The sequence below is a fragment of the Pongo abelii genome, chromosome 3, assembly GCF_028885655.2.
Source record: "Pongo abelii isolate AG06213 chromosome 3, NHGRI_mPonAbe1-v2.0_pri, whole genome shotgun sequence".
NCBI lineage: Eukaryota > Metazoa > Chordata > Mammalia > Primates > Hominidae > Pongo > Pongo abelii.
This window is the reverse complement of record NC_071988.2, coordinates 188808369-188819651: the sequence shown is the minus strand read 5'-3', so window position 1 is coordinate 188819651 and position 11283 is coordinate 188808369. Positions and strand designations below refer to the sequence as shown.

Below are 11283 nucleotides of genomic sequence, written 5' to 3'. Positions count from 1 at the left end.
TGCCGCTTGACCCCAGTACAAACTCGACAGTAGTTCCAAATAGCCAGAAAATGGCACTTTCAATTTTTCCATCCTGCAAGATCTAAATAATTCTTGTTGTAAAATAGGCAAACAGTCTGAGGTGCCTGACATCCAGGCATTCTTTTACACATCAGTCCCTTCCTAGTCTCTGTGCCCAGTGCAACTCCTCCCAAATCTTCCTTCTTTCCCTCCCGCCTGTCCCCTCAGTACCAACCCCAAGTGTCACTGAGTCTTTCTAATCTTCATTTCTACAGACTCATCTGACCTCTCCCTTCCGCCCCAGGCTGCTCCTAGCCAGGCCAAGCTAGGTCTCAATTCTTCCTCAGCCTCCGCTCCCCCACCCTATAATCTTTTTATCACCTCCCCTCCTCACACCTGGTCCGGCTTACAGTTTCGTTCCGTGACTAGCCCTCCCCCTCCTGCCCAACAATTTACTCTTAAAAAGGTGGCTGGAGCTAAAGGCATAGTCAAGGTGAATGCTCCTTTTTCTTTATCCCAAATCAGATAGCGTTTAGGCTCTTTTTCATCAAATATAAAAATCTAGCCCAGTTCATGACTTGTTTGGCAGCAACACTGAGACACTTTACAGCCCTAGACCCTAAAAGGTCAAAAGGCCGTCTTATTCTCAAAATACATTTTATTACCGAATCTGCTCCCGACATTAAATACAACTCCAAAAATTAAATTCCGGCCCTCAAACCCCACAACAGGATTTAATTAACCTCGCCTTCAAGGTGTACAATAATAGAAAAAAGTTCCAATTCCTTGCCTCCACTGTGAGACAAACCCCAGCCACATTTCCAGCACACAAGAACTTCCAAACGCCTGAACCGCAGTGGCCAGGCATTTCTCCAGAACCTCCTCCCCCAGGAGCTTGCTACAAGTGCCAGAAATCTGGCCACCGGGCCAAGGAATGCCTGCAGCCCGGGATTCCTCCTAAGCTGCGTCCCATCTGTGTGGGACCCCACTGGAAATCAGACTGTTCAACACTCAACTGGCAGCCACTCCCAGAGCCCCTGGAACTCTGGCCCAGTGCTCTCTGACTGACTCCTTCCCAGATCTTCTCGGCTTAGTGGCTGAAGACTGACACTGCCTGATCGCCTCGGAAGCCCCCTAGACCATCAGGGATGCTGAGCTTCGGGTAACTCTCACAGTGGAAGGTAAGCCCGTCCCCTTCTTAATCAATATGGAGGGTATGCGCTCCACATTACCTTCTTTTCAAGGGCCTGTTTCCCTTGCCTCCATAACTGTTGTGGGTATTGACGGCCAGGCTTCTAAACCTCTTAAAACTCCCCAACTCTGGTGCCAACTTAGACAATACTCTTTTAAGCACTCCTTTTTAGTTATCTCCACCTGCCCAGTTCCCTTATTAGGCTGAGACACTTTAACTAAATTATCTGCTTCCCTGACTATTCCTGGACTACAGCTATATCTCATTGCTGCCCTTCTTCCCAATCCAAAGCCTCCTTTGCATCATCCTCTTGTATCCCCCCCAACCTTAACCCACAAGTATAAGATGCCTCTACTCCCTCCTTGGTGATGGATCATGCACCCCTTACCATCTCATTAAAACCTAATCACCCTTACCCCACTCAATGCCAATATCCCATCCTGCAGCATGCTTTAAAAAGATTAAAGCCTGTTATCACTGGCCTGCTACAGCACAGCCTTTTAAAGCCTATAAACTCTCCTTACAATTCCCCCATTTTACCGTCCTAAAACCAGACAAGCCTTACAAGTTAGTTCAGGATCTGTGCCTTATCAACCAAATTGTTTTGCCTATCCACCCCATGGTGCCAAACCCATATACTCTCCTACCCTCAATACCTCCCTCCACAATCCATTATTCTGTTCTAGATCTCAAACATGCTTTCTTTACTATTCCTTTGCACCCTTAATCCCAGCCTCTCTTCACTTTCACTTGGACTGACCCTGACACCCATCAAGCTCAGCAAATTACCTAGGCTGTACTGCCGCAAAGCTTCACAGACAGCCCCCATTACTTCAATCAAGCTGAAATTTCTTCCTCATCTGTTACCTATCTTGGCATAATCCTCATAAAAACACACGTGCTCTCCCTGCCAATCATGTCTGACTGATCTCTCAAACCCCAGCACCTTCTACAAAACAACAACTCCTTTCCTTCCTATGCATGGTTAGCATGGTCAGAATTCTTACACAAGAGCCAGGACCACACCCTGTAGCCTTTCTGTCCAAACAACTTGACCTTACTCTTTTAGCCTAGCCCTCAAGTCTGCGTGCAGCGGCTGCCGCTGCTTTAATACTTTTAGAGGCCCTCAAAATCACAAACTATGCTCAACTCACTCTCTACATTTCTCATAACTTCCAAAATCTATTTTCTTCCTCATACCTGATGCATATACTTTCTGCTTCCCAACTCCTTCAGCTATACTCACTCTTTGTTGAGTCTCCCACAATTACCATTGTTCCTGGCCCAGACTTCAATCCGGCCTCCCACATTATTCCTGATACCACACCTGAATCCCATGACTGTATCTCTCTGATCCACCTGACATTCACCCCATTTCCCCAAATTTCCTTCTTTCCTGCTCCTCACCCTGATCATGCTTGATTTATTGATGGCAGTTCCACCAGGCCTAATCCCCACACACCAGCAAAGACAGGTTATGCTATAGTACAAGCCACTAGCCCACCTCTTAGAACCTCTCATTTCCTTTCCATCATGGAAATCTATCCTCAAGGAAATAACTTCTCAGTGTTCCATCTGCTATTCTACTACTCCTCAAGGATTATTCAGGCCCCCTCTCTTCCCTACACATCAAGCTCGAGGATTTGCCCCACCCAGGACTGGCAAATTAGCTTTACTCAACATGCCCTGAGTCAGAAAACTAAAATACCTCTTAGTCTAGGTAGATACTTTCACTGGATAGGTAGAGGCCTTTCCTACAGGGTCTGAGAAGGCCACTGCAGTCATTTCTTCCCTTCTGTCAGATATAATTCCTCAGTTTAGCCTTCCCACCTCAATACAGTCTGACAACAGATGAGCCTTTATTAGTCAAATCAGCCAAACAGTTTTTCAGGCTCTTAATATTCAGTGAAACCTTTATATCCCTTACGGTCCTCCGTCTTCAAGAAAAGTAGAATGGACTAAAGGTCTTTTAAAAACACACCTTACCAAGCTCAGCCACCAACTAAAAAAGGGCTGGACAACACTTTTACCACTTTCCCTTCTCAGAAGTCAGACCTGTCCTCAGAATGCTACAAGGTACAGCCCATTTAAGCTCCTGTATAGACGCTCCTTTTTATTAGGCCCCAGTCTCATTCCAGACACCAGACCAACTTAGACTGTGCCCCAAAAAAACTTGTCATCCCTACTATTTTCTGTCTAGTCATACTCCTATTCACCATTCTCAACTACACATACATGCCCTGCTCTTGTTTACACTGCCGGTTTACACTGTTTTTCCAAGCCATCACAGCTGATATCTCCCAGTGCTATCCCCAAACTGCCACTCTTAACTCTTGAAGTAAATAAATAATCTTTGCTGGCAGGACTATGCTGAATCTCCCTAGGCACTCTCTAATCAGATATCCTGAGTCGTCCCACTTCTTAAACCTTTAATACCTGTTTTTCTCCTTATGTTATTCCATTTAGTTTCTCAATTCATCCAAAACCATATCCAGGCCATCACCAATCATTCTATACGACAAATGTTTCTTCTAACATCCCCACAATATCACCCCTTACCACAAGACCTCCCTTCAGCTTAATCTCTCCCACTCTAGGTTCCCACACCACCCCTAATCCCGCTTGAAGCAGCCCTGAGAAACATCGCCCATTATCTCTCCATACCACTCCCCAGAAATTTTCGCCGCCCCAACACTTCAACACTATTTTGTTTTATTTTTCTTATTAATATAAGAAGGCAGGAATGTCAGGCCTCTGAGCCCAAGCCAGGCCATTGCATCCCCTGTGACTTGTACGTATATGCCCAGATGGCCTGAAGTAACTGAAGAATCACAAAAGAAGTGAATATGCCCTGCCCCACCTTAACTGATGACATTCCACCACAAAAGGGTAAATGGCTGGTCCTTGCCTTAAGTGATGACATTACCTTGTGAAAGTCCTTTTCCTGGCTCATCCTGGCTCAAAAAGCTCCTCCACTGAGCACCTTGCCACCCCCACTCCTGCCCGCCAGAGAACAAACCCCCTTTGACTGTAATTTTCCTTTACCTGCACAAATCCTATAAAACAGCCCCACCCTTATCTCCCTTCTCTGACTCTCTTTTTGGACTCAGCCCACCTGCACCCAGGTGATTAAAAGCTTTATTGCTCACAGAAAGCCTGTTTGGTGGTCTCTTCACAGGGACGCGCATGAAAAACATAATGAAAGGTGACATTTTCATTCTTTGTAGTACACATTTTTATAGAAAATAATATCAACTGTTTAATTCTGTGTTTTAAAAGTATTTCATGAATTATAACTTGGCTTCATGAAACTTTTATTAATGATTAAGTCAACAAACACTTCAAAGAGAACATCTTAAGCTTTCGTTATATACAATATATATGTCATCCCTCCTGGGGCAAGACAAATCAGAATAGCCCTTTTGAATAGTAATTATTTTCTCTCCTCAATAGTGTATGACTATCTGCTGTCATTGTCCTACTTAATATCTTTACCTAATTTCTATGTCTCAGTTAAAAGCTTAGCAAGTAAAATTAAGATAAATGAATTTATGGTTCAACATGATTTAAAATGGCAAAGTAAGCCATTGTAGGTGGAAAGATTTTTAAAAATTGCAACAACCAGTAAACACCATCACATCCATATTCAACTCCTTTGAAGACATCCTTGGGGAATACAATTTTAATATATTTTAATGATCAAACATCCCATTCATTCTTAAGTATACAAATACATATATTCCTAGGTTTGGAGTCTATATGCTTTATCTTTTTCACCTGTCAAATGTAGCTTAATGTATTTATCCTGGAGAATTTATGCGCAGGTTACATGCAACACAAATTTAAAACAGGAGCACTGTGTTTATCCTGTAGTAAATGTCCACTAAATGCTAATTTTTTTTAGATTTTTAAAATAGGTTAACAACAGAGGTATTACTGAAGTTTTCAAGATGTGCTGTCAGAATTATCTTCTCTTTTTACAGCTTTATTCACAGTAATTCAAACAAATGATCCAGTCGATAGTACTCTCATATACTAAATAGACATAATAAATCATGCTCACATCATAGAGTCAGTGTGATGATGAAATGAATTAATACATGGTGTCTGGAATATAGTAAATACCAAATAAATGTAATTATTTTTGTTACTTACAGAAGCTTATGAGGCATAGCAAAAGTCATATGAAGAAATGAAAAAATAAACTTCAAACCCAAGTATCTTAACTAGTTAGCTTCCCTAAGTAATTATTCATTTTTGAATAGGTGTATTTCAAGAGAAACATGAACTAGGGTTTATGTCAACTTAATATATGTACCATACATGAAATGTCATATACATTAAATTCACATAATCGGCCAAGAGTTGGATGTTATTTTTTCTTATATTAGAGATGAAGTATCCTAGAAATCACTAACACTCATCATTCCTGGTTCTTCTCTCCTTTGTGGACACATATGATAGCTTCCTTTTTTCTTCACAGTCAAATTGAGGCCATGCAACTAGTTCTGGCCAACTGACTGTGAGTTGAAGTCACATGTATGGTTCTTGACAGGGCAGGTGTCACAGCCATCAGTTTATAGGCATTTGGGATGGAACGGTGACAGTGCTGTATCTTTACCTGTGTCTCTCAGTTCCACTGGTTATTTAACCATGTCATGCTACTTCCACATTTAAGTTTGCAACAACTGTCCAAAACTAATGTCTTCTTCTTAAACAACATGCAACGTGTTTTGAAGCCATCTCAAATTGTTGTAAAGTGAAGTAGAGCATAAACAAGTTAATTCTGCTGTTTAATGAAATGTGTTTGTATAGCAGTCCAGGAAATGCAATTGCTGGAGTCAAATCTCTGAGCTCAATCTGATACTGCTTTGTGACATTAGGCAAATAATGAACTTTGCTGTAACTGGTTTTCTTCATTTGTAAAGTAATAGCAGTGTTAGGATTTAATTCATGAGGCTATAATAGTGTTTCAGTGGAAATTCTAGTAATAGACCTAGCTCAAAAAATTTAGCTACAATAAAAAAAAAAAAAAAAAAAAGACAGTAAGTATAGTGGTAAAAGCCACGGACAGTATAGTCTACCAGGTCTGAATCCTGGCTCTGGCACTCATGGACAGCGTGACTTTAGGCAAGTTACTTGACATCTCCATGGCTTACTTTTCTCATCAGTGAAATAGATATGAGATTAATTCTCACCTTAGCACATGTGGCAGAGGATTACAAACTTTAATACTTAGGAAAGCACTTAAAACAGTGCCTAGCCACGTAGTCAGCACTGAATAATAGTTATTATTAAGAAGAGGGAAATGAAGAAAAGTAAAATCAAGAAACCAGCCACTATTTTAGATCTATCATATTTTTAAGATGGGAATATAGAAATTGTTATTCCTGTTTTCTCTGTTAGGAAACAGCTAGTCCAGGGGAATAAGGTGATCTCTAAAGGTCACCAGGGATATCAATGTAGAAACTAAAGCACAAACTTAAGAAACATCATCAGCTCAATGCAGTCCAATATCAACTTGCTCTTGAGCTCTCATAAATGTTCTCTCTTAAAATGTAATTCCTAGTTAAGGGCTAACCTTTTCAAAACATCGATTATCCACAATGTCTTATCCAAAAGAGTGGTTATTTATAGAAAATTCTTAATATAATTTCACTGTAATTTTTTTTTTTTTTTTTTTTTTTTGAGACGGAGTTTCACTCTTGTTGCCCAGGCTGGAGTGCAGTGGTGCCATCTCGGCTCACTGCAACCTCCACCTCCCGGGTTCAAGTGGTTCTCCTGCTTCAGCCTCCCCAGTAGCTGGGATTACAGGTGCCTGTCACCACTCCTGGCTAATTTTTTGTATGTTTAGTAGAGACGGGGTTTCACCATGTTGGCCAGGCTGGTCTTGAACTCCTAACTTCAAGTGATCCACCTTGGCCTCCCAAAGTGCTGGGATTACAGGCGTGAGCCACCGCGCCTGGCCGTAATTATAATTTTTAATGTGTCTTTTTAATTGGTATGTTAAATAGTGCTAAGTTTCAATATTCTTTTTAGCCCCATGGGGGTAAGATGTAGAAGTACTGGAGTGGAAATAAAAACAATAATTACAGACTATAAATCTGTTTTAGAGCTTACCAGAGGTTGCATTAAAGTGTAATTTAGAACTTACTAGATTTAAAAGAAAAAATATAATTTTTTTAAAAAAGCATTCTTGTCATTTAAAAACAATTTATTATTTTGGGGGGATGAAAAAATAGCGGTGGAACTATTAGAAGTATGGACAAAAACAATTTCACATTGTCAAATAGCTTCTAAGGAGTATAAATAAATATGTGACAAATCATGTCACATTTGTAAAAAATTTGAGAACTCTTATTTTCTCATATAAGTAAATATTAGTATGATAATAGACCATTATTGGTAAACTACTTCTCAGTTTATTTTAGCCAGGTACAATATTTCTTGCTATGAAATGTAACTATTTAAACATTTTTCTCTTTTAGGATAATGAGTTTCAGGTGCTTATCATTTTCACTCCAAACAACCAATACTTTTTCACAACTAATTTGATCATCTGGAGAAATATAGATAAAAGATAAAGGGAAAATGCCCTTTACTGTAAGATATGTTTGTGGAAAAATTAACCAAAAGAAGCCTCTAATTTGGACCTTACTTTCTTCTTATAAAATTAAACGATAGCAAAATAGATTGTGTATATGTTATATTTGGCAAAAGAAAAAAATGAATGATTTTGTACAAGGTTGGTTCAGTTGGTCATGTGAATCTCAGACTATTGAGACTCTTTATTTGATTGATTAATGTGTATTTGGTGTCAACCTCATAATTACAAGAGCAATGCGTGGCTATGTCAATCTTAGTTTATTTTCTAAAATTTGAGATAATTTGAATAAATTTTTGTTTTCATGTGAGTCATCTGGGTATTATTTTTTATTGGTCGTACCTAGAAGGATTATTATTTGAAGTAAAACTGCATGCTGACAATTTATAGTGAGGAGAAACAGAAGTCAATAAGTATAAGTAAGTTACATTACATTATATTTTACGTTAATTACCACATACACTTGGCATTTAATACACTTGAAGTGTTCCAGGGCCACAAATGCATTTTTAACGTGAATCACTCCTACTCTAGGCAGGTGAGAATAAACTGCTTTCTTGGTGCTATGCTTTAAACATGGTCTGTTTGGCTCTGTCAAGTCTCATGTTGAAATTTGATCTCCAGTGTTGGTGGTGGGGGATGCTTGGGGGTGTTTGGGTCATGAGGGTGGATCCCTCATCAATGACTTGGTGAGATTCTTGTAGGAGTGACAGGAAGTGGTTGTTGAAAAAAGTCTGGCACCTCCTTCCCTCTCCCTTGTTTCTTCCCTGCCATGTGATTTCTGCCTGCACTTCTTTCCTTCCCTCTCCACCATGAGCAGAAGCAATCTGACTTTCTCACCAGGGGATGCTGGCACCATGCTTCTTGTACAGCCTGCAAAATGTGAGCCAGATAAACCTCTTTCCTTTATAAATTACTCACCCTCAGGTATTCCTTTATAGCAGCATAAACTGACTAAGACACTTGGCTGGTAAGGAAACCTAGCCGTTCACCCAGCATCCAATTTCAACATGGCTTTACAAGACCTATCTCTTCCTTTTTTGCTAGTGGCAAACTCTTATTTGTGTTTTAATCCCCCACTGCCCCACCTTTTTTTTGTTTTTTGAGACCGAGTCTCACTCTGTCGCCAGGCTAGAGTGCAGTGGCTCAATCTCAGCTCACTGCAACCTCCTCCTCCCCAGGTTCAGGCGATTCTCCTGCCCCAGCCTCCCGAGTAGCTGGGATTACAGTCATGCGTCACCACGCCCAGCTAATTTTTGTATTTTTAGTAGAGACAGAGTTACACCATTTTCGCCAGGATGAGCTCAATCTCCTGACCTCGTGATCTGCCCGCCTTGGCCTCCCAAAGTGCTGAGATTACAGGCGTGAGCCACCGTGTCAGGCCTAATCCCTTTCTTTCTTTTTTTTTTGTGGGGGGGGGCGGGAATTGCAGTATAGTTTGAAGTCAGGTATCACGATGCCTCCAGCTTTGTTCTTTTTGCTTGGGATTGTCGTGGCTGTATGGGCTCTTTTTGGGTTCCATGTGAATTTTAAAGTGGTTTTTCTAATTCTGTAAAGAATGTCAATGGTAATTTAATGGCAATAGCATTGAATCTATAAATTACTTTGGATGGTATGGCCATTTTCACAATATTTATTCTTCCTATCTATGAGCATGGAATGTTTTTTCATTTGTTTGTGTCCTCTCTGATTTCTTTGAGCAGTGGTTTGTAGTTCTCTAAAAGGAGAACTTCATTTCCCTTTTTAGCTGTATTTATAGGTACTTTATTCTCTTTGTAGCAATTGTGAATAGGAATTCATTCATGATTTGGCTCTCTGCTTGTCTATTGTTGGTGTATAGGGACGTTTTTGATTTCTGCACATTGATTTTGTATCCTAAGACTTTGCTGATGTTGCTTATCAACTTAAGGAAATTCTGGACCAACAAACATGAAAAAACAGTTCAACATCACTGATCACTAGAGAAATGCAAACCAAGGCCTCAATGAGATTCCACCTCATGCCAGTCAGAATGATGATTATTAAGAAGTTAAGAAACAACAGATGTTGGTGAGGTTGCAGAGAAATAGGAACACTTTTACACTATTGGTGGGAATGTAAGTTAGTTCTACCATTGTGGAAGACAGTGTGGCAATTCCTCAAAGACCTAGAACCAGACATACCATTTGACCCAGCAATCCTATTACTGAGCATATACCCAAAGAAATATAAATTATTCTGTTATAAAGACATATGCACACATATGTTCATTGCAGCACTATTCCCAATAATAAAAACATGGAATCAATCAAAACACCCATCAGTGATAGACTAGATAAAGAAAATGTGGTAAATATATACCATGGCATACTATGCGGCCATAAAAAGGAATGAGATCATGTCCTTTTCAGGGACAAGCTTAAGGTGCAAGGCAATTATCTTCAGCAAATGAACACAGGAACAAAAAAAATCAAACGTCACATGTTCTCACTTTTAAGTGGGAGCCAAACAGTGAGAACACATAGACACAAAGAGGCGAACAACACACACTGTGGCCTGTCAGGGAAGGGCAGCGAGAGGGAGGGCATTAGGATAAATAGCTAATGCATATGGGGCTTCATACCTAGGTGATGGGTTGATAGATGCAGCAAACCACCATGGCACACATTTCCCTGCGTAGCAAACCTGCACGTACTGCACATGTATCCTGGAACTTAAAATAATTTTTTTAAAAAAGAAAAAGAACTGCAAATCATAGGGTATACAGAAAACTTTGACAAATGTCTCTGAAGAATGTTCAGTGTGTACCAAACTACTGCCAATAGTTTCTAGTTGTCTTTATAATGATCTCTAATAGGAAGTGACTTTTTGACTAGTTTTAGCTGGATAATAATAACATATCCTCTAGTGTGATTATAGGAACAGTTGTGCCAGAATCTGGTCCAGAATCTTGAAAGGTGAAAACACAGTTGATATAGCAGCTCAGTTGTATTCTTCCCAGGGTGGCTGCAACCCTAGCCTCTCTAATGCCAGGAAAGACGTTGTCATGCCTCGCCAAAACAACCTCACTCTGTTCATGTAGTACCTCAGGCAGATTGATTTTAGCCCTGGATTTTGATAGGGCTTCATTCTAAGAGCTGTTCATTTAAAACATGGTCTAGGATATGCTATAAGGAAGATTCGTTAAACATTTATAAATATGACAGTCTATTTTAATCCTTCATGCTCAAGGAAAAAAATGACAAATCATAAGGCCCAAAATGAAAATTAAATTTATGTAATAGATATTGCATGCTCTTTCTGTAGTACCTAGTTAAAACATAGCATCTCTATTAATCATTTTCAAAGGGCATTCCTAGGGCATTGCTCATGCATGCATTATTATGGATGCGGCTACACCTGGATGTGTAATGCTCCATGCAATCTTTTGTGTCTCCAATACTGACTTCTGAAAATAAAAATGACACATTAAAGAAGAGAAAACACATCAGTCAATTTTACACTTGTC

At 40.0% G+C, this 11283-nt stretch overlaps 1 long non-coding RNA gene across 1 annotated transcript in view; it reads left to right on the top strand.

The window, feature by feature from the left end:
* The first annotated feature begins 8528 nt into the window (after positions 1-8528).
* Positions 8529-11283, top strand: part of LOC129059133 (uncharacterized) — a 49558-nt gene continuing 46803 nt past the window's right edge. Inside the window, exon 1 of the long non-coding RNA XR_008524863.1 lies at positions 8529-8678. This is a non-coding gene — a long non-coding RNA (uncharacterized LOC129059133). The remainder of the gene's footprint in view (positions 8679-11283) is intronic.